The sequence below is a fragment of the Nomascus leucogenys genome, chromosome 19 (assembly GCF_006542625.1).
Source record: "Nomascus leucogenys isolate Asia chromosome 19, Asia_NLE_v1, whole genome shotgun sequence".
Lineage (NCBI taxonomy): Eukaryota > Metazoa > Chordata > Mammalia > Primates > Hylobatidae > Nomascus > Nomascus leucogenys.
Window position 1 is genome coordinate 22,473,604 of NC_044399.1, and position 24,817 is coordinate 22,498,420.

A 24,817-nucleotide genomic window follows, 5' to 3' on the forward strand; every position below is an offset into this window, starting at 1 on the left:
CAGTGAGCTGAGGTTGCGCCACTGCACTCCAACCTGGGGGACATAGCGAGACTCCGTCTCCAAAAAAAAAAAAAAAAAAATTCTGTAAGATAGCAGAAGTTAGGAGGGTGGGGGCACACTTTCTTTGCCAAATGACTTGACAGATGAAGCAAGGAAGAGGGTGTTGCACATTCCAAGATAAGAATATGTTATGTGGCAATGCAAGGAGTCACAAGTGTGGTGTAAATTTGGGAATGATGAGAACTACAAAGTGTAGATGAGGGACTGGCAGAAAAGAGAGATTAGAGCTAGATTCCAGAAGGCCTTAAAAATCAGGCTAAGCTTAACTTTTAGTAGACAAAGGGGAGCCATCGAATTTTCTTGAGCAAAGCAGTGACAAGATTAATCTGCCAGAGAGGACAGGATAAACTGGTGTGCAAGGAACAGAGAGGCAGAATGTCCAGGTCAACCACCATCATCTGAGGTGAGATGATGAGAGCTGGACCAGGGATCTGCTTGTTGACATGGAGATTAGCGATACAAATTGAGAGGTGATTAGTGGTGGTGATTTACATTGTGTGAAATATCTAATGAGAAAAAATGTGTGAAGAAGGGTGTAATGTTATGGGAAAGGTGCTGAGGTGTAACAAGGAAATGGATGTTCTTAACAACTGTTTACAATACTAAGCATGACTTAAATGAGTTAGGGAGACTGTTATTTTAGAAGGAGTAGGGAAAGCACTCACAAGTGACACACACAACAACCTTGCCACAATAGCAAAGGCACCTCCAGGGAAGGTCAACACTCACTGCTTCTCTTCCCCTGGACCTAACTAGTCATCTCCTTTCCTCCACACCTCCCAAGATATAGGGCCAAAGAAAAGCAACTCCTTTCTGAGTAGCCTGTGGGATGCCATTTAATGTGTAGTTCATTCGGGGCAGTCAAGCCAGCAGGAGATGAAATATCAACTCATCCCAAACCTGCCCCTGAACATGAAAAAGGTATTTGTCAGCTACACAGGATTCTGTGTGAAAGCAGGCGGGGAATGTTTTTAGATGGAGGAAGGGAGAATAGTGGAATAGAACCACCTGGAACCACATCTGCTTCCTGGTGCCTCACTGTCAATATCATGGCTATTTGGTGCCCTGCTGATGACCTCAGGGATGAGAGATGATGTCCATGCTCCAGAAAAAGTGTCTTGAAAAACCAGAAGGTATTTATGAACATGTTGCCGTTCTGTTCTTTCTGTTGTAAGAAAAGTAGTTTCCACTCTCCATAATTCCTTATCTACCTCCTTCCAGAAGGCTAACTTCCCAAAACAATAACAAACAGATGTTAAGTGCTTGGAAAAAGACTGCAGGAGTCTCTGCCTCTTCAAGCTGAGCATGCACAAAGACTTCTACTGAATACTTGAGGTCTCTGAGCTGGCATGGAATTAAACTCTTGCCCAGATTTTCAGCGGGAGCAGCAGACAGCTGTCCTGCAGAGGGCCCTTCTGCTGCAGACCCAGAGCCTTGCAGTAGCTTCTTGACTTCTTCCAAGTCATGGAACTTTATTGACTTCAGGATAATTCATTAAAAACATTCCAACATCAATAAACCTAGGGTTCCAAATAGTCAAATAGAGAAGGTTTTCTAGGTGGTTCTTTGCTCCGTGCTTCCAGTGATAATGAAGCATCGGTCTTCAAATGGTTTCTCAATCACCTGGCAGGGTTTGTCTGCAGAATCCCCATCATAAATAAGTGCTGCCTCTCTGAAGACAAAACTGGAAAGCAAAGCTTTAAAAGATGACATTGGGAGCCACAAATTCTTGGAGGTTTGTGCTTCTTTACAGATTATTGATATTTAAATCCCACAGTTACATACTGGGCCACCTCAATTAATGATTGCCTTTGTTAACTTGTTTAGGCGTGGGTCTTCTTTAAGCTAAGACAGATTCAATTACCCCTGAGATGCACTATTCCAAAATGGATGAGGGCCTATGACTTATATTTACATGCAACTCAGTGAGAGAGAGATTTTTGAATTCTGGTGGCCAGGGATATAATATTAGCTACCTTCAACTCACTAATTAATTATTGCTATTAAATGAGTGCCTACTCTCCGCAGTATGCTAATCTAAGTGCTGGAGAATTTTTTTAAATAAAGAACATAGCCAATCTTCATCTCCAAGGTGAGTACAGTCTCACAGTGTATAGGAATCATACAAGGAAAATAGAGCTGTGACCCAAAAGCAATAGGAGAGGAAATTTTGAAATAATAAATAATAATGTATATATATATCATATAGTATGAGCCAAGCACTAGTCTAAGTAATTTAGATATAATTTTATTAATCTTCTCAATAGCCCTGTGAGGTTGTTGCGATATTTATTTTCATTTTAAAGATCAGGAAACTTAGGCTCATGGAAGTTAAGCTATTTACCTGAGGTCATAAAACTACTAAGTGGCAGAGCTGAGGTTTGAACTAGATTTCTACAGTCTAGCTCTGAATGTCATTCTCCGAATGACTGTGCTATTAGAGTTTGGAGTCAGCCAACTGCAGCATGGTGCAGAATGTTCAGGAAGGCTCCATGTAAGAATTAATTTGGTCTTGAAAGAGGAGCTGGTTGACTGGGCATAGTGGCTCACACCTGTTATCCCAGCACTTTGGGAGGCTGAGGCCGGTGGATCTCCTGAGGTCAGGAGCTCGAGACCAGTGTGGCCAATATGGCGAAACCCCATCTCTACTAAAATTAGCCAGGCGTGGTGGTGGGTGCCTGTAATCCCAGCTACTTGGGAGGCTGAGGCAGGGACAATTGCTTGAACCCAGGAGGCGGAGGTTGCTGTCAGTGGAGATTGCACTGCTGCACTCCAGCCTCAATAAAAAAAAAATAAATAAAATTAAAAAAAAAAAAGAGGAGCTAGGATTTAGAAGCTGAAGAGAGGGAGAACAGACATTCTAGATAGAATGGACTGTACGGGCCAAGTTAGAGTGGCAGGAATAACTGTGGAGGAGAGAATGAATGGTACAGTGGCCAAGTTTATGATCCCTGGAGCCAGACATCCCAACTTCAAAACCTGTCATGAACATTTACTTGCTTCTATGACTTTGGACAAGTTTCTTAACCTCTGTTGTCCTAGGTTTCTTATTGTAAAGTGGACATAAAAAACAATGCATAAGAGCAAATTGGTAAATGTTTGTAAACCATTTAGAACAGACCCTGACACCGTAAGTGTCATAAGAGGCATTTTCAAGTGAATAAATGTAAGTTAGGGGCATTGAGAGACAGGCTTGGCTAAAAGGCTAAATGGTATTCAACTGCTTGCCAGTATGTGTCTTTCTTATCGTCTTCCCCCTCAAGGGCCACCTCTTTGGCCTCCTAGTGTAATTTTTGCTTGGGAATAGAATTAGAGACAGCTCCTGGTCAAATTCCATTATATAGGACACCAATGCAATTGACACCAAAATAACCACAAACATTTACCCAGATCTTTCATGTGCAAAGCACTTTTAGGTTTAGTCAGTAATTTAGAAAAAAAAGAAAGTGCAGTTAGAATGCCTCCAAGTGGAACCAGTTGCATCGAAAGCCTGCGGCTATATCAAACCCATGGCTGGCTGCAGTACGGCGCAGATGTGGCTGGTTCCGAAGCTCAGAGCACTCCTGGGAGTGAAAGAATGAGTCAAAGGGGTCAGAAGCCCTTACTAGCTCATTAATACTATCTGGATTTAAAAGAGAGATTCCCAAATCCCAGGAGGTGGCTCACTGCTTGGAACAAAACCTGATGCATTAACATCCTAGTATTCCAAAATGATCCCTGAAGCTCTGCAGTTATGCTGCTGGAATGTGATTTATACTGAAGATAGTGCTGCCAAGACCCAGTGTGGGGAGGCAGCCTAGCAAGGGAATAATTGAGAATGCAATGACCTTATCTAGTTTCGAACCTTTCAATTAAATAGGAGAAGTGCATCTCAAGAGTCCTGGGCCCCCAGCCCCGGGCCCCTGCTGACCTTTCTGTCACCACATGCCTATGGGTGGCAGTCTTAACATGTTACCACATCAGATCTCACTCTGAGCAGCTCAGCAGGTTTTGGAAAGTGTCACAGAGGCCATCTACAAAGCCTACTCTCTATGAACTTGCTGCCTTCGACCTGAGGATGAACCCAGGCGATGATCCTAGATCCAGCTCAAAAGCGGTTTCAGTTTATTTTGGGAGGTTACACTTGGGGGGATGAGACGGACACATGCTGGTGAAAGGAGAGAAAGAATTCACCTGATGCAACAAAAATGCCCATATGCACTGTTTAAAAATGTTTTACCAACTTAGGAGTATGATGAGTTAAGGCTTTTTCCTTATGCTATCACACAGCATCCTATGGCTACTACTATAGCCCAGAGTATTAGAGAAGAAATGGATCAAGATCATGCTCTCTGGAGTCAGAGAGACCATGGTTTGTATTCACAGCTCTATGGAATTAGAAAATTGTACTATTAGTGTTCCCACATCTCGGAGCATGTTCAGTTAGAAATCAAATGACTCTCATTTCCAATCTGAGTCAATCACTTTATTCGTTCTGAGATGCTAATTGCCATAACAAGAAACCCCCAACTCTCAGTGGCTTAGCACAATAGGATTTTCCTTCTTACTGTTGTCACCCTGTCTGTCTAATGTGGGTTGGCAGCAGGGGGTTGGGGGATGGGTGGGTGGTTCTGCTCCACACAGTCACTAAGGGATCCAGGCTTCTTGGATATAGCAGGTCTCTCCAGCTCCAAGGACCTTGACATTTTATACTAGTTCCCTCTACAACTGACAGACAAGCTAAAAGGAAAGTGTTAAGATCCAGGTTTGGAAAGGACTTACATCACTCCCACTCATGTTTCTATTGTCACATGGCTCCATCTAGAAAGGGACTACATTTCTGATATGGTTTGGCTGTGTCCCCCCCCCAATCTCACCTTGAATTATAATAATCCCCACAGGTCAAGGGCAGGGCCAAGTGGAGATAATTGAATCATGGGTGTGTGGTTTCCCCCATACCATTCTCTTGATTTTATAATGGGGAGTTCCCCTGCACACGCTATCTTTCTCTTGCCTGCCTCATGTAAGACATGACGTTGCCCCTCCTTTGCCTTCCACCATAATTGTGAGAACTCCCTAGCCATGTGGAACTGTGAGTCAATTAAACCTCTTTCCTTTATAAATTACCCAGTTGGGAATGTCTTTATTAACAGCATGAGAAGGAAATAACACAATTTCCATGAAGGGAATGAGGAAAGGGAATGAATGGGGCTTGGTGCACATTTATGTTGCCTGCCACAGTTAGAGAGGCTTCATGGAGGGAGTAATATCTAAGCTCCCTGAGAACATATGTCTGTGCAGCCTGCCCTGTCTCTCAAATTGGAAGTAACCACAGAGGTCATTTCAGTTGCTGTCTCAGAGTTCAGCTAAGCACGGAGTTGAGTGCACAGTAATTGCTTGGAAAACATTTGGTGGTTGATCTTAAATGGGATCTACAGAAAAACATCGCAGTCAGGGAGGCTGAGCGTGGAGGCTGGGCCCAGCATCCAAAGCTAGAGTGCTGATGCTGAGTGGGTGTCAGAGGGACATTGGGAGGATTCCTACAAATTAACCCTCATGGGTGGGGGAAGGAAGGCAAGAGCATCTGTCCAGCACTTTGCAACTGTCATGTGCGTTAGAAGCACTTCCTATACAGTACAAATATCTAGACAACCCCTGTTAAACGTCATGTGTATTTGACAGGTACCTAACTTGGATTCACTAAATGGTACCTGAAATATGTAATCTGAAATACAAATAGATACTTGTTTACAATTACCCCACTCTTGCTTCTTTTACATGGAGTTAAAAGATTTCTAATCTTGCGGCTTAAAAAAAATCCCAATAAAACATTTTCAGTGATAAATCTCTGTTGTTCCAGTGGGTTAGAGTCTTATGATGACAATGGCCTTGAGAGGTCATTTGATCCCTTTTCCATTTTCCTGGGGAGACTCCAGCTAATGATAAGGAGTACCTGTCTTGTTTTAGCACCTCAGAAAAGGATAAAACACAGAATATCAGAGTCAGGGGAGCCCATGGCTGCTCTGTTCTGCTGAGACTCACCAAGTGCAGACTACTTGCCCATATCAGAGCTGGCAACAAGAACTTGCACCCCTGGCCCTGACTCCCGCTGTACTTGTCCTGCCTGAGACTCTGGCCCTCATTGTCAGCCTCCATCCTCTGTGGCTTGGACTGCCATAACGAAATACCACAGACTGCATAGCTTAAATCACAAAAATTTATTCCTCTCGGTTCCAGAGGTTAGAGTTCCAAGATCAAGGTGCCAGCAGGGTTGGTTTCTAGAGAGGCTTCTCTTCCCTCTTGCTGACAGCCTCTTCTTGCTGTGGCCTGTTCTCTGTGTGCTGGTACAGAGAGAAAGAACTCTGGTATCTCATCCTTTTCTTAGAAGGACGCCAGTCCTATCAGATTAGGGCTTACCCTATGACCTTATTTAACTATAATTACCTTAATTACCTCCTTAAAGGCTCTACCTCCAAATACAGTCATAGTGGGGGTTAGGCCTTAAAGCAATTTTGTTTGGGGACACAGTTCAGTTCACAACAGCCCCTCACTCCCAAGGACCACCCTAAATCCCCATGCCACCATGCAGAGCTGGGTGCTGGCACATAGGGGCATTCCTTTGTCTCAGGGCCCAGTCAGTGCCTGAGATCTGCGTGTTGCCTGTCCATGATCATCCCCTCCTCTGGTCCTCCCAAAGCTAATCACAAACCCCTAGGTGTGCCAAAACAGCCTTCCATGAGACTGACAAATATTCTGGCTGGACATATTTGGTGGCAGCTTGCGTCCTTGTCTTCTTTCTTCAAGGCTCTGACCCTAGAAAACAGGGACACAGGGGCTTCAGGGTTCTGAGTGTTGATCCTGCCTGGACCAAACACTTCCCATGGTCACATGGAACAATATGAATTAGTTTTCTGTGTTCTGATCTTATTCATCACCTGGTGGAGATCATTTAGTCACTCAACAGATTTTGCTGATTTTGACACATCCACTGCCTCATGAATAGCATGGCTCTTGTTTCTAAGGTGGGCAGAGAGCAAAAGCAAGAGAGGACACAGCCCCTGACCTCCTTGAGCAGTGTGAAGCCTCTTAACAGGAAATGTAGGAATCATTGTCGCATTTCCTTTTAGATCAAGCCAGGACTGCTGGGTGGAAGGCAGAGAAGGGAGTGCTCAGAACGAATGCCAGTGTTCTGTTTCCTGCTCACCATCCATTCCGTGTCGTTCTGGGTAAGTGACAGCCCCTGCGCGAGTCTCAGTCCCCGATATGTTGACTGGGAGGGTGGTCTAAATGGAACTTCCAGCCTGCCTCAGATCTGGGGTGCCACAGAGGACTAACCTGCTTTCACATCCCTTTTCCTTTCTGTTCTGCCCTGGGACGTCCCAGAGTAGCCAATTCCAAGCGCTTCGTGCACTCTGCAGAGATTCCTGGGAAGTTTTGTAATCACACTAATTCCCTAGATTTCCCTGGATAGAACTGTGGCCCACGCACCTTTTCGTCAAGAGCCTGTCTCATTTTCCAGGTCCAAGAAGATGAATGTTCTGCATTTTCACCAAGGGAATGAAGTATTTCTTCCAGGAAGTTAATAAGATTGTATATTTTAGCCTCGGGGCACCGGAGAAGGGAAAGAAAAATTCCCTGAAACAACATGTCTCTTGTTTAATAAAGTTTTATTATTATTATATATGAGTGTGTGGGAACGAGAAATCTATATCCGTTCTTCGCCGTCACAGCTTTATTGGTTCTGAGCTTAAAAAATCAGTTTGGCGACTAACAGAATAAAGAACTGACTGACCGGTGATTTTTAATATTTGGCTCTTCCTGGAAGCAATCTAATAGAGTAAGAGCTTATTGGAAAGTGTAGATGATGTGGAAATGAGTTACACAGAGAGGTGGGCTGTCTGGGCTGGCACCTTGGAAAGGACAGGCAGATATGACAGGGGCCTCTGAGTGCTGGCAGGGCCAGCTCAGTGCAGCACCCTGGCCTCGGGGAGCAAAATGAAGCTGGCAGTTTTGCTTTTTTCTGACTCCTATCTCTGTTTTAAATTCTCCAGCTGAGAGCATCATTCTGTCTTCCTCCCATGGTGAAATACCTTCCTTCAGACAGGCCCCCCCACTGACTTCTACCTTCGTGTGTGTGTGTGTGAACGTGCATGTGTGTGTGTGCCTATGTGTGCATGCACCTGTGTCTGTGTGCATTGAGCCATGGTGCCCCATCCCCTGGGGCTTGTAGTCTCAGCTGGGTTCTCTCTGCAGGAATAGTAAGCCCCGCTTCCTGCTTGGAGCTGGGCAAGGGGTCTAAACAACCTTAGCCTATCCCTAAGACTCCATAGCCTCCTACACCCCAGGTTGACAACGACAGTTTTCTCTGGTCTAGAGATGGTGGTTAATGCCTTTTTTAGGAAACATCAAAATCTGATTCTGGAACCTCCACTCTGGGGTCAGGCTGTCTCCCCTTAATTTCCTGAGTTTCTTTGTTAGGAGTCACAGCAACTGAGTTTGAAAACCTTGGACTAGATGAAACGTAAAATATTTTGAAATTAGCTGTTCCAGAGTAAAGTAGCAGACATGATTTTCCTTAGATGTTAAAGTCAGCAACCATATTCCCAGGAGACCATGATGACCAACAGGGTGGGTTGGAGAGTGTGCAGTATTGAGATGATAGAAGACACGGGGTAGAGGAACAGAATTTGTGTAGGATCAGCGCCAGGGCTCGAGCTATGAGGTAGAAAAGTGTGTCTCTGCTATCTCCAGCATTCCCTTGGTGCTGTAGAGCACCTTCCCAGATCTCAGGTGCCAGGGTCCCTGTGAACCATTGGTCCTTGCCCTCTGCACATCTTATTTCAGCACATGATAAGTGTAATGATTGATGAGACATATAAGGCAACCCACACAGGCCTCAAGGTTCTAATAATGAAATTATAAACATCAATTATAGAAGATGGATACTGACTTGGATAGAGGAGATCGTGTAGCAAAAGCAGCCACTCTCTCTGCCTCAGCCCAAGGCTAGGGAGGATGGGCTTTATCTGGTCCCTGCACAGCTGAGTCAGCTATATATGGCCTTGCTGCTTTTTTTCTCCAGCAGAAGAGAGTGAGAAACAAGCACCTTAAAACCCCAGAAATGCTAACTGGAGTCAACAGATTACTGGGAACTAGAGGCTGTTCTTGCCGCCTGGATCTCAGAGATTCAGGTTCTACTGCCCAGAAAGAGAGCAAGTATTAGGTTAGCGACATTCTAAGCTTCTTTCAGGGAAACGTTGACCTGTATTACTTTTGGTAACAATATGCAGGAACGCATCACAGTTCAGCAGGTTGAAGTGATGTCACAACCACTCTGTTGGATAAAGGATTTGGGTCAAGGTTTTGGACTGACCTTCTAAAGGGTGGCCTCCTTACCATCTAACACCTTCCTTTCAGACTGAGTTTCCTGTGGGGGCACCAATGAGGTGAGTGACAGTGCCATGGAGGTAGCCTCATCCCTTTCTGCTTCCACTGCCCTCTGTCCGCTGCCTTAGGGCTGTGTCTCCTGGGGATAACCATTTAAAGTCCTGACTCTTCTAATTTTTTTGCATTGAGTTCTCATTACACTTTAAACATTGCCATGGATGGAATTACTAAGCAGAGGCCTGATGGACATCCAGCCAGAATTCTCAGAACTCCAAAGGTCTTGACTCCGAGAGTTTGGAAATACTTGTCACTTGAATATCTGTAATTTTGTCTCTGATTAGTACAGAGTGGTAACCTCAGTTTCTCTGGGGACCCCTCAGCCTTATTCTTAGCCATGAGCATGTTTGACTCACTCTGCACTGTGTCTTAAAGGCAAGATTCAGTTCTTTATTAAGATGCAAAGTCATCTAGGAAGGTTGAAAACTTATATTACCAGTAAGAATTTGAAGTCATTGAGGGCAGGAAAGATGACTTAAATGCTTCTTCTTATATATTAAATTCTTAGCTGCCCATGACTTTTAGAAGGTTAAGTCATTCTGTATAATCAAGGTACTCAGCTTGCTGAATGCTTATCTCTTCTAATTTGAGCAATATGAAATATTTTGGATGGAGATCTCATCTTAAATGTTTCCCTCTACCCTACTTTCTTAAATGTGCCTATCAAATGCAGTGAAACATTTTCTTGATAACTCAAGGTCTATTACGATGAACTCCCATGACTGCCCTCTGCATTGATTCTCTGGAGGTCCATTGTGGTAGGTGGGGGTTGCTTGTAACCTGCGGTGGCAGTTCTTGCCTTTGTTTGTAGGCTTTGTGTCTTCTCCCTCTCATTCAGGCTGCTTTCAGTCTCTTCTTGTTCGTGCCAAGGTATTTTCCTTAAGGATTCCTTTCTTCCTTCTAACCTATCCTTTCAGTTACCTACGGGTGAGAAATAAGATACCCAAGCTTTTGGGGGTCTGCACGAAAAACAAGAGAAGACAGGCTTTAAATAAGAATTTCTTCCATACACAAAGGCAAAACTGTTATTACAGAAAAAATTGATTCTTACTACACAGGTATTTTTGCTTTTCTCTGGTTCTTAATTATTTGGATAAGTGAGATGGCAAGATATCCTCATGCACGATCAGGAAGGTAAGTTGCTTTAGAAAGTTAGAGACAGCCATGTCCTCCCCTAAAGCATAAGGGAGTGGGCAGCAGTTAGCAATCTCACTACTCAATTTCTGCCCAGGGTGCAAGTTTCCTAAAAATAAGGTTCTATCCAAAGTGGAACAATTTTGAGAATGAAAGGCCACAATATCAATAATTACTTCAAGACAACAGGCATAGACCAGGACCTTCCTAGGTAAATGAGGACCTATGGTCTCTGTATTTCTAGGAAAAATTTTGGTAACATCAGCTGATAGACAGAACTAGAAATGCAGTGGTCTTCTGCAAGTTGTGATTTTAGTCGTGGCAGCAGTCATAGACCCAGGGTGGACAACTTCTTCAGTTGCATTTAAGTTTAAGGTCATGAAGGTCATGAACTCTGGACAATGGCACAGGATGACTGACATCCCAGCAAGGCTCAAACCAAGATTTTATGGTTTATTTTATACTTTATATGCCTACTCTTCTGCCTCCAAATACCACTTAGTTTCTTGGGTTGAAAAATGAAATGTGGATTATTTTTCTTGAAGTATCTGCCATAATAGTGTATGAGTCAGTGGTTTGCTTGGTATGAAGAGTTACAATCATTATATCGGACAATGTATGCAAAGCACTTAGTCTAGTATCTGAAATAGAGTAAGCACTCAAGGTTAGCTAAGGAAAACACATGTGCACTCATGAATATACACACACACAGAGACAAATAGATAATTCCACTTGAAAACTAAAGTACAATCTGGCAGTATGTATCAATATTTAAGATATCCTTTGGCCCAGATATCCAGCCTCTAAGACTTTGTCTTAAGGGTAAGCATTTTTATCACAATGTTGTTTATAATAGTGAAAAATCAGAATAAACCCAAATCCATCAATAGATTAGTTAAAAGAATAGCAGGGCATCTAAAAAATAGAATGTGATATACTGCTACTAAAAATAACAAAGAAGAATTATAATTATTGATATAAAAAGTCAATGGCATCAAATTAAAATGAAACTTGCACAGTATTTATGAGGTGCTTTTTTGTCAAAAGAATGAAAGAAAAGAAAAATCAAAAAATATCTTAAATATATATTCCAATGTATTTTTAGTTATTATCTTTAATTATGGGAATGGGGGTAATCTTTACTTTCTTCTTTTCTGAATGTTCTGAATTATACACACGCATACATATATACATTTCATAATCAGAATGAAGTTATACAGCTATTTAAAAATAACTCTTAGCTCAGATCCCAGCTCCTCTGAGAGGCGCTCCTTGGCTCTCCAGGCAGTGTTCAATGATACAGCTCTTCTGTGCTCTAATTCCCTGTGCATATAACTTCTCTTGCATTTATCTCTCTGCATTATAGTTTTCCTTTTATATATCAGTCTCATCAACAAAAACGTGAATTTGAGGGCAGAATCTTTGTCTCATTCACCTTTGATTTTCCCTTATATAGCACTTGACTTATAGTTTATGCTCAATAAATGTTTGCTGAATGAATAGCGGAGTAAATAAATGGAACTCCCAGAGCTTTCATTAAAAGGCTCTTCTGTTGTGAATTAAATAAGTCTGCAGAGTCCAGTAAAAAAGTAAGAATAGAGGTGATGCTCAACTGGCTCTTCATGATCTGGTTGTATCACCTGAGACACATAGACTGGGATCCCCTGAACAGGTGCCCCCAAGTACACAGAAAATGCTCAATATTTGTTTGTTAACAAAAACAATAAGGATTAAATGGATGACAATGAGCAGAAGAGATTATAGGGAGACCAGCTCCATCCTAAGCAGAGGATTTACTAACGGCTAGTACCAAGGCCTGAGAATTGCTCTGGTATCAGAAAACAGAGATGCAAGGAAGACTTAGAGATCACATTATCTACATTCCTCGTTTCCCAGGTGAGAAGTCTATGGCCCAATGAGATAGATAATTTACCAAAAACATGGGGCAAGTTAGCAGCAAAATCTAGGTTAGAACCCAGAGCTCTCACTACCCAGCCCGGGGATGCTTTCTGCGAAGATAACCCTTGCCTGAACCGCAGCCTGAGGTTTCCGTTATTTCGGCATGCTCTGGTTTTCTAGTTGGATAAACAGAAGGTGAAATCAGGATGTTCCTATTCATCTCTTTTTGCCTTTTTTTTTCCTTCTTCCTTCCACTCTATATGCTGTTTGAACCGGACCCCTTCCCAGAGCAACTGCCCCTCTGTCAGCAATCTGCATGTGTCTAGAGACCTCGCTGCCCTGGGTGTTGAATCTCACCTACCAAGGTTTTGTTCTGTTGAATAAAAGCAAATCCTGCATCAGGCAACAAATACTTTCCAATTCTTGAATAATTGAAAGGCTGGGCCCCAAGCCGCAGCAGGCTAAGAATTGATTAGAAATGGAGAAATGGGGAGGCTAGGAATTGATTAGAAATGGAGAAGTGGGGAGCCAGCAGCCTGCATCACCCCTGTGGGTGTGGGGCACTCTACAGGGAAACCTCCTCCCTCAGGGACTGGCATGGGCTCATGCTTATTTGTGGGACAGCAGCAAGAATTTTGCAAGGATTAGCTGCTCTATACCTTCATAGCAAGCATGTGTTTCTGCTACCAAATTAATCTATATGGTAAAAGCAATGAAAATGCAGATTGCTTGTTCTCCATCCCCAAGACTGTGATTACCGACCAAGGGAACTGAGAGTGTGACTCAAACAAAGAGCTTCTAATTTTCTCAGATGGAAAATTAGTGAGAAGTAGGCCCATTTCTCAGCTTAAACATGAGGACCAAGAAAATACAAAGTTCATTTTGATGCTCTCCTTTTCCAGGTCAGATAAAGAATACAAAATGCATGTCACATTGACAGCATTTCACATGCTGCTATGGACTCTCCAGTCTCCTTTATTTCTTGTAACAACTCCACAAGGCAGACAGGATAGAGGCCTCCTTTATCGGTGGGAGGTTGGGGAGCAGGGCAGGAATTGGACCCAGGTCTCTGGCCTCCCAACCAGACTTGTGTGATCCTCTGGGGTCAGCTGCCTCCAGTCAATACTGCAGCCACACCCATCCCTGCAAACTTCAAATAGGGTCATCTCACTTCTCTGTTTAAATCTATCTTTTGCCAGTTATTTCCCCTCATCTTAGCATACAGACCAAAATCCTGACGAGGTTTCTCCACAATCCAGTCTATCCTCTATTTGTCCTGTAGTGGTCTCCCCAGCGATTGTCAGGGCCCCAACCACAGCAGCTTAGGTCTTCATTCTGTCCTTAGAAGTACCAAGTTCTATGGCTCTGGTCTTTTTTCATGTGTGTCTGCCAGGCCTGGAACACTTCTAGTGAGCACCTTCTCATCACTCAAGATTTTAGTAGATGCAACTTCTTCTAGGAAGTTCTCTAATCCCCAAGGAGACGAGCACCCCATGATGCACACTGCAATGGCATGCTCTACTCCCCATTTATCTCCCTCATAATCACTGCTCCAGCAACTCCTTCCCATTAGCCTGTGAGCTCCATTCTAGCCGGATCATGACTGTCAAGTTCATGCCTGTAAACCAGCACCTGTTATAGTGTCTGGCTACCAGGAGGGCTTAGTAAAATGAACCATGGAATAAAAAGCAAAAACAGAAACGGAATCAAAATTGGGCCACTAAAAGTGCCTACTGGGTATTTTTTCATTTCTGTTTTTGTTCCAATAAATATTCATTTCTTTTGTCCACTATGTGCCAGGAACTGCTCTAGGCACAGAAGATACAACGGTGAAAAATACCAGGCAAAAATCTTTGCACTCATAGTTTGGCTTGTGTTCTAGTTAAAGGAGACAGGCAATGAAGAAAATTATCAAACAAAATATATAGTTAGTTACATGGTGCCTGACATCATCGTAGGGGTGGTATAGGGAGGAACTAGATGTTTAAACATAGGTGCTGACCACAGGTAGCTAGAATTAATTCTCAGGCTACCTTAGAGGTCCCTGCTGTCTATATTCCACTAAATTTCTTTTTTACCCAAGTCCCCTAATGGTGTACATTTAATTAGCTTTCTATTTTAATGCTACTTTAGCTCATTCTGGGATGATATATGGGTCAGGCATCATTTTGTTCCCATCAAATTATTTCCTTTGGATAAATTCTTAAATGGAGAATTATTTAATCAAAATGTACATTTTGTAAGATCTCACAATGTACTTCCATTTTGTTATCCCAACTAATTTTAGGAATTTATAAGGCCATTTAACCAAAAATGGGTGCACTATTTTTATTATATCATCAGCGAGACTGAAAACAAGTGTTGTTTGTTTGCTATTATTTTAGTAGATTCGAAAAAAAAGGTACTTCAAGGTTGCTTTCATTTTGACTTCTTTGATTCTCTCATTTTTATTTTTAAAATCTGATTGCCTGAATACAAAACACTGCTTGTTTACCTTGTGGAAGGCATAACTTTATTTATTAAACCTGAGGTCTTTGTATTTTCAACCAGAGAGCAGAGACTGCATCAAAGACCGAGACAGGGAAGTAAATTACACAAAACTACAAGGTTTGTCCATCTGGACAACTGAATCCTGAAAGCTACTACAGTTGACGTATGAAAAAGACTGATGGGGTCTGCAAGGCAAAACTGCCATGTTGGCACCTTGTTAAATACTGGATTATAAAATACTTCAGGTAAATAAGCAATATTCACATGCAATACTAAGCTTAGAGTTGACATGATTCCCAAGGGTTCAGAGAATATCAACAATTTTTGACCAATTGAAGAGTGGCCGTAAGGTTAGTTTTTTAATCCTTTATTTGCTTTTGCTGAGTAAAAATTTTGGGGTTTACATTCTGAAGGCTTGATTATTCAGATTATTTCTATATAGCTAAATAAATTTGTAAGTAAAGGCTTTCTCAGTACATTATTTCATGTTACAAATGATAATAGCTATTTAGACCACTTATGACTATTTTATTGCTATGATTAGCTTTAACATATAGCTTTTAAAATTGAATATGGGCTCTATCCCAACCGTCTTCAAATTTTTACTTTCAGAAATAGTGCTTAGAAATTTCAATTACTAATTTTTTTTTTTTTTTTTTTTTTTTTTTTTGAGACAGAGTTTCGCTCTGTCGCCCAGGCTGGAGTGCAGTGGCATGATCTCGGCTCACTGCAAGCTCCGCCTCCCAGGTTCACGTCATTCTCCTGCCTCAGCATCCCGAGTAACTGGGACTACAGGCGCCTGCCACCACGCCTGGCTAATTTTTTTGTATTTTTAGTAGAGACGGGGTTTCACCATGTTAGCCAGGATAGTCTCGATCTCCTGACCTCGTGATCCACCCGCCTTGGCCTCCCAAAGTGCTGGGATTACAGGCGTGAGCCACTGCGCTCGGCCTCAATTACTAATTTAATTCTACTATCAAATATGAGATGCTCTGCACAATTTATGTTTTTCTTATTGTCTGGAAATTTTATATCAATTTGGTATCATGCCTTTTAGTTTCAACTAGATTTTATGTACCTGTATTATTTAAACAAAACATGAAGCACAATTTACATATAACATCAACCATTTTTGAAGTGCATTTCTATGAGTTTGAAAATAAGATTATAAATAATGTACCAGCTTCCAGAATCAAGATGTAGAACAGTTTCATTACCTTCAAACATGTTCCCATACTCCTTTATAGTCAACCTCTCCCCCTGTCTTCAGACCCTATCAACTACTGATCTGTTTTGGCCTTTTCTAGAATATCACAGAAATGAAATTATGCAGTATACAGCCTTTTGAGTCAGCCTCTTTCAATTAGCAGAATGAATTTGAGTTTTATACAGGGTGTTCCTTTATTTTGCTAAATATTGGTAAATACTATTCCTTTGCATGTATATACCACAATTTGTCTATTTATTTTACTTTAAGTACATTTGCATCATTTTCAGGTTAGACCAATCATGAATAAAGTTGCTATAAACATTCATGTACAGGTTTTTGTGCAGTTGTAAGTTTTTATCTCTTGTGGACAAACAAAACTCACAAATTGCTTTCCAAAACGGCTGAACATGTTTTATTTTCATCCTATTGCAATCCATGAGCATTCCAGTTGCTCTACATTCTCGTCAGCACTTGGCATTGTCTGCTGTTTTTATTTTAGCAGCCTATTTATTTTGTGTGTATCTCGTTGTGATTTTAATCTGCATTTTTTATGATTAATTAAGCTGAGTAACCTTTCATGGGCTTATTTGCCATCCATATTTTTTGATGAAGTGCCTGTTCAAATATTTTTTCATATTTAATTGGATTAGTTGTTTTCTTATTATTGAGTTTTCAGATGAATTTATATATTCCAAATACAAGTCCTTAATATTTTGCCAATGTTTTCTTTCAGTGTGTGGCTTGTCTTTTCTTTTTTTTTTAACAGTACTTTTTGCAAAACAGAAGTTTTCAATTGTGAAAAAGTCTAATTTATAATCATTTTTAATGGTATGCATTTTTGTGTTTTTGTTTTTATTTTTTGCCCCTATCTTTTTTTACTCCTAGTGACACCTCAGCTGACCATGCTCAGCAGGAATGGTTTGGTCTGTTTCACTAGCACATCCAGTGGCTACTGAATCCCTTTAACATGAAGGAAGCAAATAAGAAGACATGGAAAGAACATCAAACTGAGAGTTAATATGTCTAGATTCTTGTTTTGCCTTTAACCTTCAGCTAATGATTTAAATTCACTAGACTTCCATTCCTTCACCTACATTTTATTTTTATTTACTTATTTATTTAAAGATAGGATTTCTCTCTGTTGCCTGTGCTGGAGTGCAATAGTGTGATCATAACTCACTGCATCCTTGACCTCCTGGGATCAAGAGATCCTCCTGCCTCAGCCTCTGAAGTAGCCGGGACTACAGGCATGAGCCACCACACCCAGCTTTTATCTACACTTTAGAAATAAAGCCTGCTTTACCCATCTCAGGAATAATGAGGATAACATTAAATAAAAGATTCAAAAGTACTTGCAAAGTACTAGAAGGATTATACTTGCATAGAACATCACTAAAGAAATATTTTCTGCTTCTAAAAGCCTCCCATCAACTTTGACGAACTTACTTTGGACCCCACATTACAAAGGTATTTCTATAACTACAAACACAAAAACTCTTATATGTTAAGTACTCAGTACATTCCTATTTTTCTCTAGAATATTCTTCAGCAACTTCAAACTTGCTTTTCATTCTATCAAATTTCTTTTTTTTAAATTCCATATATTTAACAATGGATAGTACTAGGATTTTATTTCAAAAACTTATATTTTTAAAAATTTTTTCAAAAAGAAATGCCCTAACCAGCAACATAATTGAGATTCCTTCCTTTGGACGTTTGGCAGAAATGTCTTCTTTCATGAAACAGTGGTGTTTTTCAATAATGAAGCATGATTTTTCCCCCTCTCTCTCAAAAGGAAAAATTGAAGTATAGCAGAAGATTCAACATTCTCTAGGATATACATGTGTGCTTTTTCTAGTAAAACTAGATTTTAAAAACAATATTTCTGTGAACAGGAATATTTGTGGTTAAGCATTTTATCTACATGGTTCTAAATATTGAAACTAATAATGGAATACTTTTAAAGAAAAAAGGTTTTGACTCCATAAGCATGGAGAGTGGATAATATGCCACTTTCACAAAGCTTTTAATACATTTGCTTAATATTTTTAAGTAAACTTTTTTTAATGTTAAAAAGCCTTTTTTCTAAGTTGCATAGCTAATTATGGCAAAATTGCTATTAGCTTATTTTGGGAAATAGGTAAATCTCACATTGAACTCTTGTGATAATGAGTCAGCACAAACCTAGAATAATTATTTTTAAATGAAAATCAAGTTGTGTCACCCCTCTAGTCAATAGCTTTGCCATCTCTCTCAGAGTGAAAGCCACAGTCCTCCCAAGGGCCCAATCTCAACGCCCTGTGCCATGTCCTCTCCCATCACTCTCTTCTCTTGCCTGCCCGCTCCAGTTGACTGGTCCCCTTCCTCTTTCTTGTTCATTTCAGGCCTTATGCTCTTACTAGTGTCTTCCGCCTGGAATGCTCTTCCCTGGATAACGCATTCCTGGCCCAGGACCAGCTACATAATGTTTCATGCTCAGTGTAAAATGAAAAATGCTTTTTGTTAAAAATTGGTAAGAATCACAAGATGGCAACAGCAGAGCATTAAACCAAGCGTGGGGTCCTGTGCAATTGCGTGAGTGGTGTATTAGTCCATTCTACCTCTGCTATTAGGACATACCTGAGACTGGGTAATTTATAAAGGAAAGTTTAATTGACTCACATTTCTACATGGCTAGGGAGGCCTGATGGAACTTAAAATCATGGTGAAAGGGAAAGCCAACATGTCCTTCTTCACATGGTGGCAGCAAGGAGAATCTGCAGATTGAATGTGGGGAAAAGCCCCTGATAAAACTATCAGATCTCATGAGAACTCACTCACTATCACAAGAACAGCATGGAGGTAACCACCCCCGTGATGCAATTACTTCCCACCAGGTTCCTACCACAGTACACAGGGATTACGGGAACTACAATTCAAGATGAGATTTGGGCAGGGACACAACCAACCACATCACATGGTGTGCTCAGGAAAGCCTAACTGCCTGGCTTCTTACTCCCTTCATCTTTGTTCCAGTGTCACCACGTATTAGAGAAGTCATTCTTCTCTCTATTCTATGTGGGATAGTTACCCCTGTGGCACTCTTTGTTTCTTTCCCTCATTTTGCAGTTCTCCTTAGAGTGCTAAGGAGAACTACCACCACCTAATCTACTCTGCACTAAATCATTTACTTCTTTCTTTGGTGTCTATCTCCACCTGTGGAAATGTAAAGGCCATACATGCTTTATCACGCAGGGTGTAGAATATACCCAGCACATAGTAGCCACTTGAATACATGCTGACTGAATGAACAAATGAATAGACGACCAGTAGTGAAAAGTGAGGCCATATAAATAAAAAGTAAAGTTTGTTGTTTTTTTTAAGGATTCAAGAGTCACATCAGAATTTAAAACAGAGAATACAGAAACTGTGTTTTGTATGCATATGGAGGGTCCAAATTTAAGAATGCAAATTGGGAAATGAGGAGAATGGATTTTGCTTCAGCTGTAACACTGGCTGGCTCTGTGACTTTGGAGGGGTCTCTTGACCTCCCTGAATCCCATGTTGTCACCAGTGTAGTGAGGGGCCTTCTAGCATTCTGTGACTTTATGGAACAATCTTATATACTTGTAAGTCCAAGCTCAACATTCTAAATAAATATTGAAGTAATCTTGTGAATTGAAGCTATTTTTCTATATGTTTGGGTCAAAACCCAAAACTGCACACACTCTCTTTGTATTAACAGTCTAGCATGTATACAGTCTTTTTTCCTTCAATATTATAGTCTAGTTATGGCCTCAGAAAATCACTTCCCCAAGGAAAAAAATTAGTCTTCTTTGAGGAAGAGCTAGAATTATTATAAATGGCTTGTGCATCAGAGTTTGTGGAACTTGAACCCTTAAATGGGGATATATGGATATGCTTATTCAGACCCATAGGATGTTATATGTTGGTTCCTTAGAAAGAGCTAGAAACCTAAATGTAGAGCCTGCTGACCCTCTATTTCCTTACTGCTGGTTGAGACATTCTGGGTGTCTATTGCTGACTCCATTGTAGAAAACAGAATCCTCATTTAATATGCCAAGCTCCTTTTTTGTATTATTAATTCCAAAAATCATGAAGAAATGTTCTGATCATAAATTCTCTTGGCATAGACGATATAAAAACACAAAACATTAAAATGCCTTCTGGCTCTGTATATGTCTGTGTTGAAAAATATTTGTTTTCCAAACCTCAGCCTCTCTCCTTTTTGGTCAATAATTGTGCAGAGTATTTGCTTTGTAGTTTGTTTTTCATGTCCATTTTGCTTAAGATAATGTCCTGTGTCCTTTTTTTATACTTCTAATACATTTTTCCTCTGCTCACTGTGTTATTTGCAAAGAAACAAACAGATTTTTCCCCAGAATTCACATTAATCCTTCCCACTGAAATATTTTTCCATATGCTTTTATCACTATTTCAAAATAATCTTGTTTCATCTGATGGAATGGGAGCAAGATGGACCTCAATTACATAAAAATGGACAGAGGCAAAATGAACCAAAGTGAGACCCAATACAGATGCTGAGGGCAAGGTTACAGACTTGGTCAATTGAATAGGGAAAGGCTTAAGAGTTCTATAAATCTGAGTACAAGGTCGGAATAGGAATTAAGAAAGCAGAGCAAGATAGCTGAAGAGAAGGCTCCACCCATCATCCTCCCTTACAAAGACACCAATTTCACAACTATCTACATACATTTAAAAAAAACACCCTCTTAAGAACCAAAAATCAGGTGAGCACTCACAGTACCTGGTTCTAGCAACTTTGTATTCCCCAAAGAGGCACTCAAGAGGTAGGAAAAGCAGTCCTGAACTGCAAACACCACCCCTCCCCAACCCCAGGTAGCTGCTGCCTGGTGCAGAGAGCATCTCTGTGCACTGGGGTAGAGAGAACACAGCGATAGTGAGACATTTAACTCAGTCCTGCCCCATTAGAGCAGAAAGAAAAACTGGACCAAATTCAGCTGACTCCTGCCCATGGAGGGAACATTTAAATCAGCCCTAGCCAGAAGGGAATCCTGGATCCCAGAGGTCAGAACTTGAGTTCTGGCAAACCTTGCCACTGGGATCTAAAGTGCTCAGGGGCTCTAAATAAACTTGAAATGCAGTTTAGGCGACAGGATCTGCAACTTCTAGAGGAGTTCTACTGTTGAACTGAGCCCAGAGCCAGTAGACTGTGGGGGTAGGGGGGGTGCAGGGGAATGCAACCTGCTGAAGATACCAGCTGGGGCAGCTAAAGGAGTGCTGGCATCACCCCTCCCCTAGCCCCAGGGAGCAAGGCTCACTGCTCCAAAAGAGATCCCTTCTTTCTGCTTGAGAAGAGGAGAGGAAAGAGTGGGGAGGAGTTTGTCTTGCATCTTGGATACCAGCTCAGCCACAGCAGGATAGGGCACTGGTCAGAGTGTTGAGATCCCCATTCCTGGCTCTAGCTCCTGGACATTTCTAGACACACCATGGGCCAGAAGGGAACCTGCTGCCTTGAAGGGAAGTACCCAGTCCTGGCAGCATTAATCACCTGCTAACTAAAGAGCCCTTGGGCCCTGAATAACCAGCAATGATAGCCAAGGTACTATGATGAGGGTCTTTCGTAGGACTCTGAGACTAGGTATAGGAGGAATATACCTCAACATAATAAAAGCCATATATGACTTATCTATACCTAGTATCATACTGAATGGGGAAAAACTGAAATCCTTTCCACTGAGATCTGGAAAATGACAAGGATGCCCATTTTTTCACCACTGTTATTCAACATAATACTAGAAGTTCTAGCTAAAGCAATCAAACAACAGAAAAAAATAAAAGGCATCCAAATTTGAAAGGAAGAAGTCAAATTATCCTGTTTGCACGATATGATCTTATATTTGGAAAAATATGAAGACTCCACAGAGAAACTATTAGAACTGATAAATTCAGTAAAGTTGCAGGATACAAAATCAACATAGAAAAATCAGTAGCATTTCTATATGCCAACAGGGAAAAATCTGAAAAAGAAATCAAAAAAGTACTCCCATTTACAATAGCCACACATAAAATTAAATACCTAGAAATTAACCAAAGAAGTAAACAATCTCTATAATAAAAACTGTAAGACAATGATGAAAAAGAAATTGAAGAGGACACCAAGAAATGTTCCATGTTCATGGATTGGAAGAATCGATATTGTTAAAATGTCTGTACTACCCAAAGTAACCATCTACAGATTCAATACAACCCCTATCAAAGTACCAATGACATTCTTCACAGAAATAGAAACAATCCTAAAACTTATATGAATTCACAAAAGACCCAGGATAGCCAAAGCTATCCTAAGCAAAAAGAACAAAACTGAACAAATCACATTACCTGACTTCAAATTATACTGCAAAGCAATAGTAACCGAAACAGCATGGTACTGATGTAAAAACAGACACACATAGATCAGTGGAATAGAATAGAGAACCCAGAAACAAATCTGCACAACTACAGTGAACTCATTTTTGGCAAAAGTGCCCAGAGCGTATATTGGGGAAAAGACATTCTCTTCAATAAATGGTGCTGGGAAAACTAAATATCCATATGCAGAAAAATGAAACCCGACCCTTATCTCTTGCCATGTACAAAAATCAGATCAAAATAGATTAAATATTTAAATCTAAGACCTCAAACTCTGAAACTACTGCAAGAGAATATTGGGGAAAATCCCCATGATATTGGTCACAGCAAAAATTTCTTGACTCATACCCCACAAGCACAGGCAACCAAAGCAAAAATGAACAAAATTAATATTAAGTTTAAAAGGTCCTGCACAACAAGGGAAAGGAGACAATCGATAAAGTCAAAAGACAACCCACAGAATGGGAGAAAATATTTTCAAACTACCCATCTGACAAGGCATTATTAAACAGAATATATAAGAAGCTCAAACAACTCTATAGGAAAAAATCTAGTAATTGATCAAAAAATGGGCAAAAGATTTGAATAAACGTTTTTCAAAAGGAGACATACAAATGGCAAACAGGCACATGAAAAGGTGCTCAGTATCACTGATCATCAGAGAAATGCAAATCAAAACTACAATGGGATATAATATCATCTCACCCCAGTTAAAATGGCTTACATCCAAAAGACAGGCAGTAACAAATGCTGGGGACAAAATGGAGAAAAGGAAACCCTCATATGCTGTGGATGGGAATGTGAATTAGTACAACCACTATGGAGAACAGTTTGGAGGTTCCTCAAAAAAACTAAAAGTAGAATGTGATGGTTAATACTAAGTGTCAACTTGATTGAAGGATGCAACATATTGATCCTGGTGTGTCTGTGAGAGTGTTGCCAAAGGAAATTAACACTGGAGTCAGTGGGCTGGGAAAGGCAGACCCATCCTTAATCTGGGTGGGCACAATCTACCCAGCTGTCAGCATGGCTAGAATATAAAGCAGGCAGAAAAACGTGAAAAAACTAAACTGGCCTAGGCTCCCAGCCTACATCTTTCTCCCATGTTGGACCCTTCCTGCCCTTGAACATCAGACTCCAAGTTCTTCAGTTTTAGACTCAGACTGGCTTTCCTTGCCCCTCAGCTTGCAGATGGCCTATTGTGGGACCTTGTGATTGTGTGAGTTAATACTTAATAAAGTCCCCTTTATATAAATACATTAGTTCTGTCCCCCTATTAGTTCTGTTCCTCTAGACAACGCTGACTAATACATAGAGCTACCATATGATCCAGGAATCCCACTGCTGGGTATACACCCAAAAGAAAGGAAATCAATATATCAAAGAGATATTCCATGTTTGTTGAGGCACTGTTCACAACAGCCAAAATTTGGAAGCAACCTAAATATCCATCAACAGATGAATTGATAAAGAAAATTTGGTATTTATACACAATGGAGTATTATTCAGCCATAAAAAGAATGAGATCCTGCCATTTGCAACAACATGGATGGAAGTGGAGACTATTATGTTAAGTGAAATAAGCCAGACACAGAAAGACAAATGTCACATGTTCTCCCTTATTTTTGGGATCTAAAAACAAAAACAGTTGGATTCATGGACATAGAGAGTAGAAGGATGGTTACCAGAGGCTGGGAAGGGTGGCAGCAGGGGATGGGGAAGAGGAGTATGATTAAAGGGTACAAAGAAATGTTGCAAAGAATGAATAAGACCTATTTGACAGCACAACAGAATGACTGTAATCAATAACTTAATTGTACATTTTAAAATAACTAAAATAATATAATTTGATTATAACACAAAGGATAAATTCATGAGAGGAATGAATGTCCTATTCTCCATGATGTGATTATGACACATTTCATGCCTATATCAAAACATCTCATACGTGCCATAAATATATACACCTACTATGTACCCACAAAAATTAAAAATTTTTTTAAAAGTAACTTAATACTGGACTCCATTCATGTCGATTCCTTGTTATCCCCTCAATTAGAAACTCTATTTCTAGAGACTAGGAATATAGGTCCTGGTTATAGTTAGGAAGATGTGGATGCAGGAGCCTTGCTTGTTCATCAGAAAGACAGGTTTGGCAGAGCTTGACCTTAGTGCATTAAAGATAAGTCATAATTGAGTGTCTTGTCC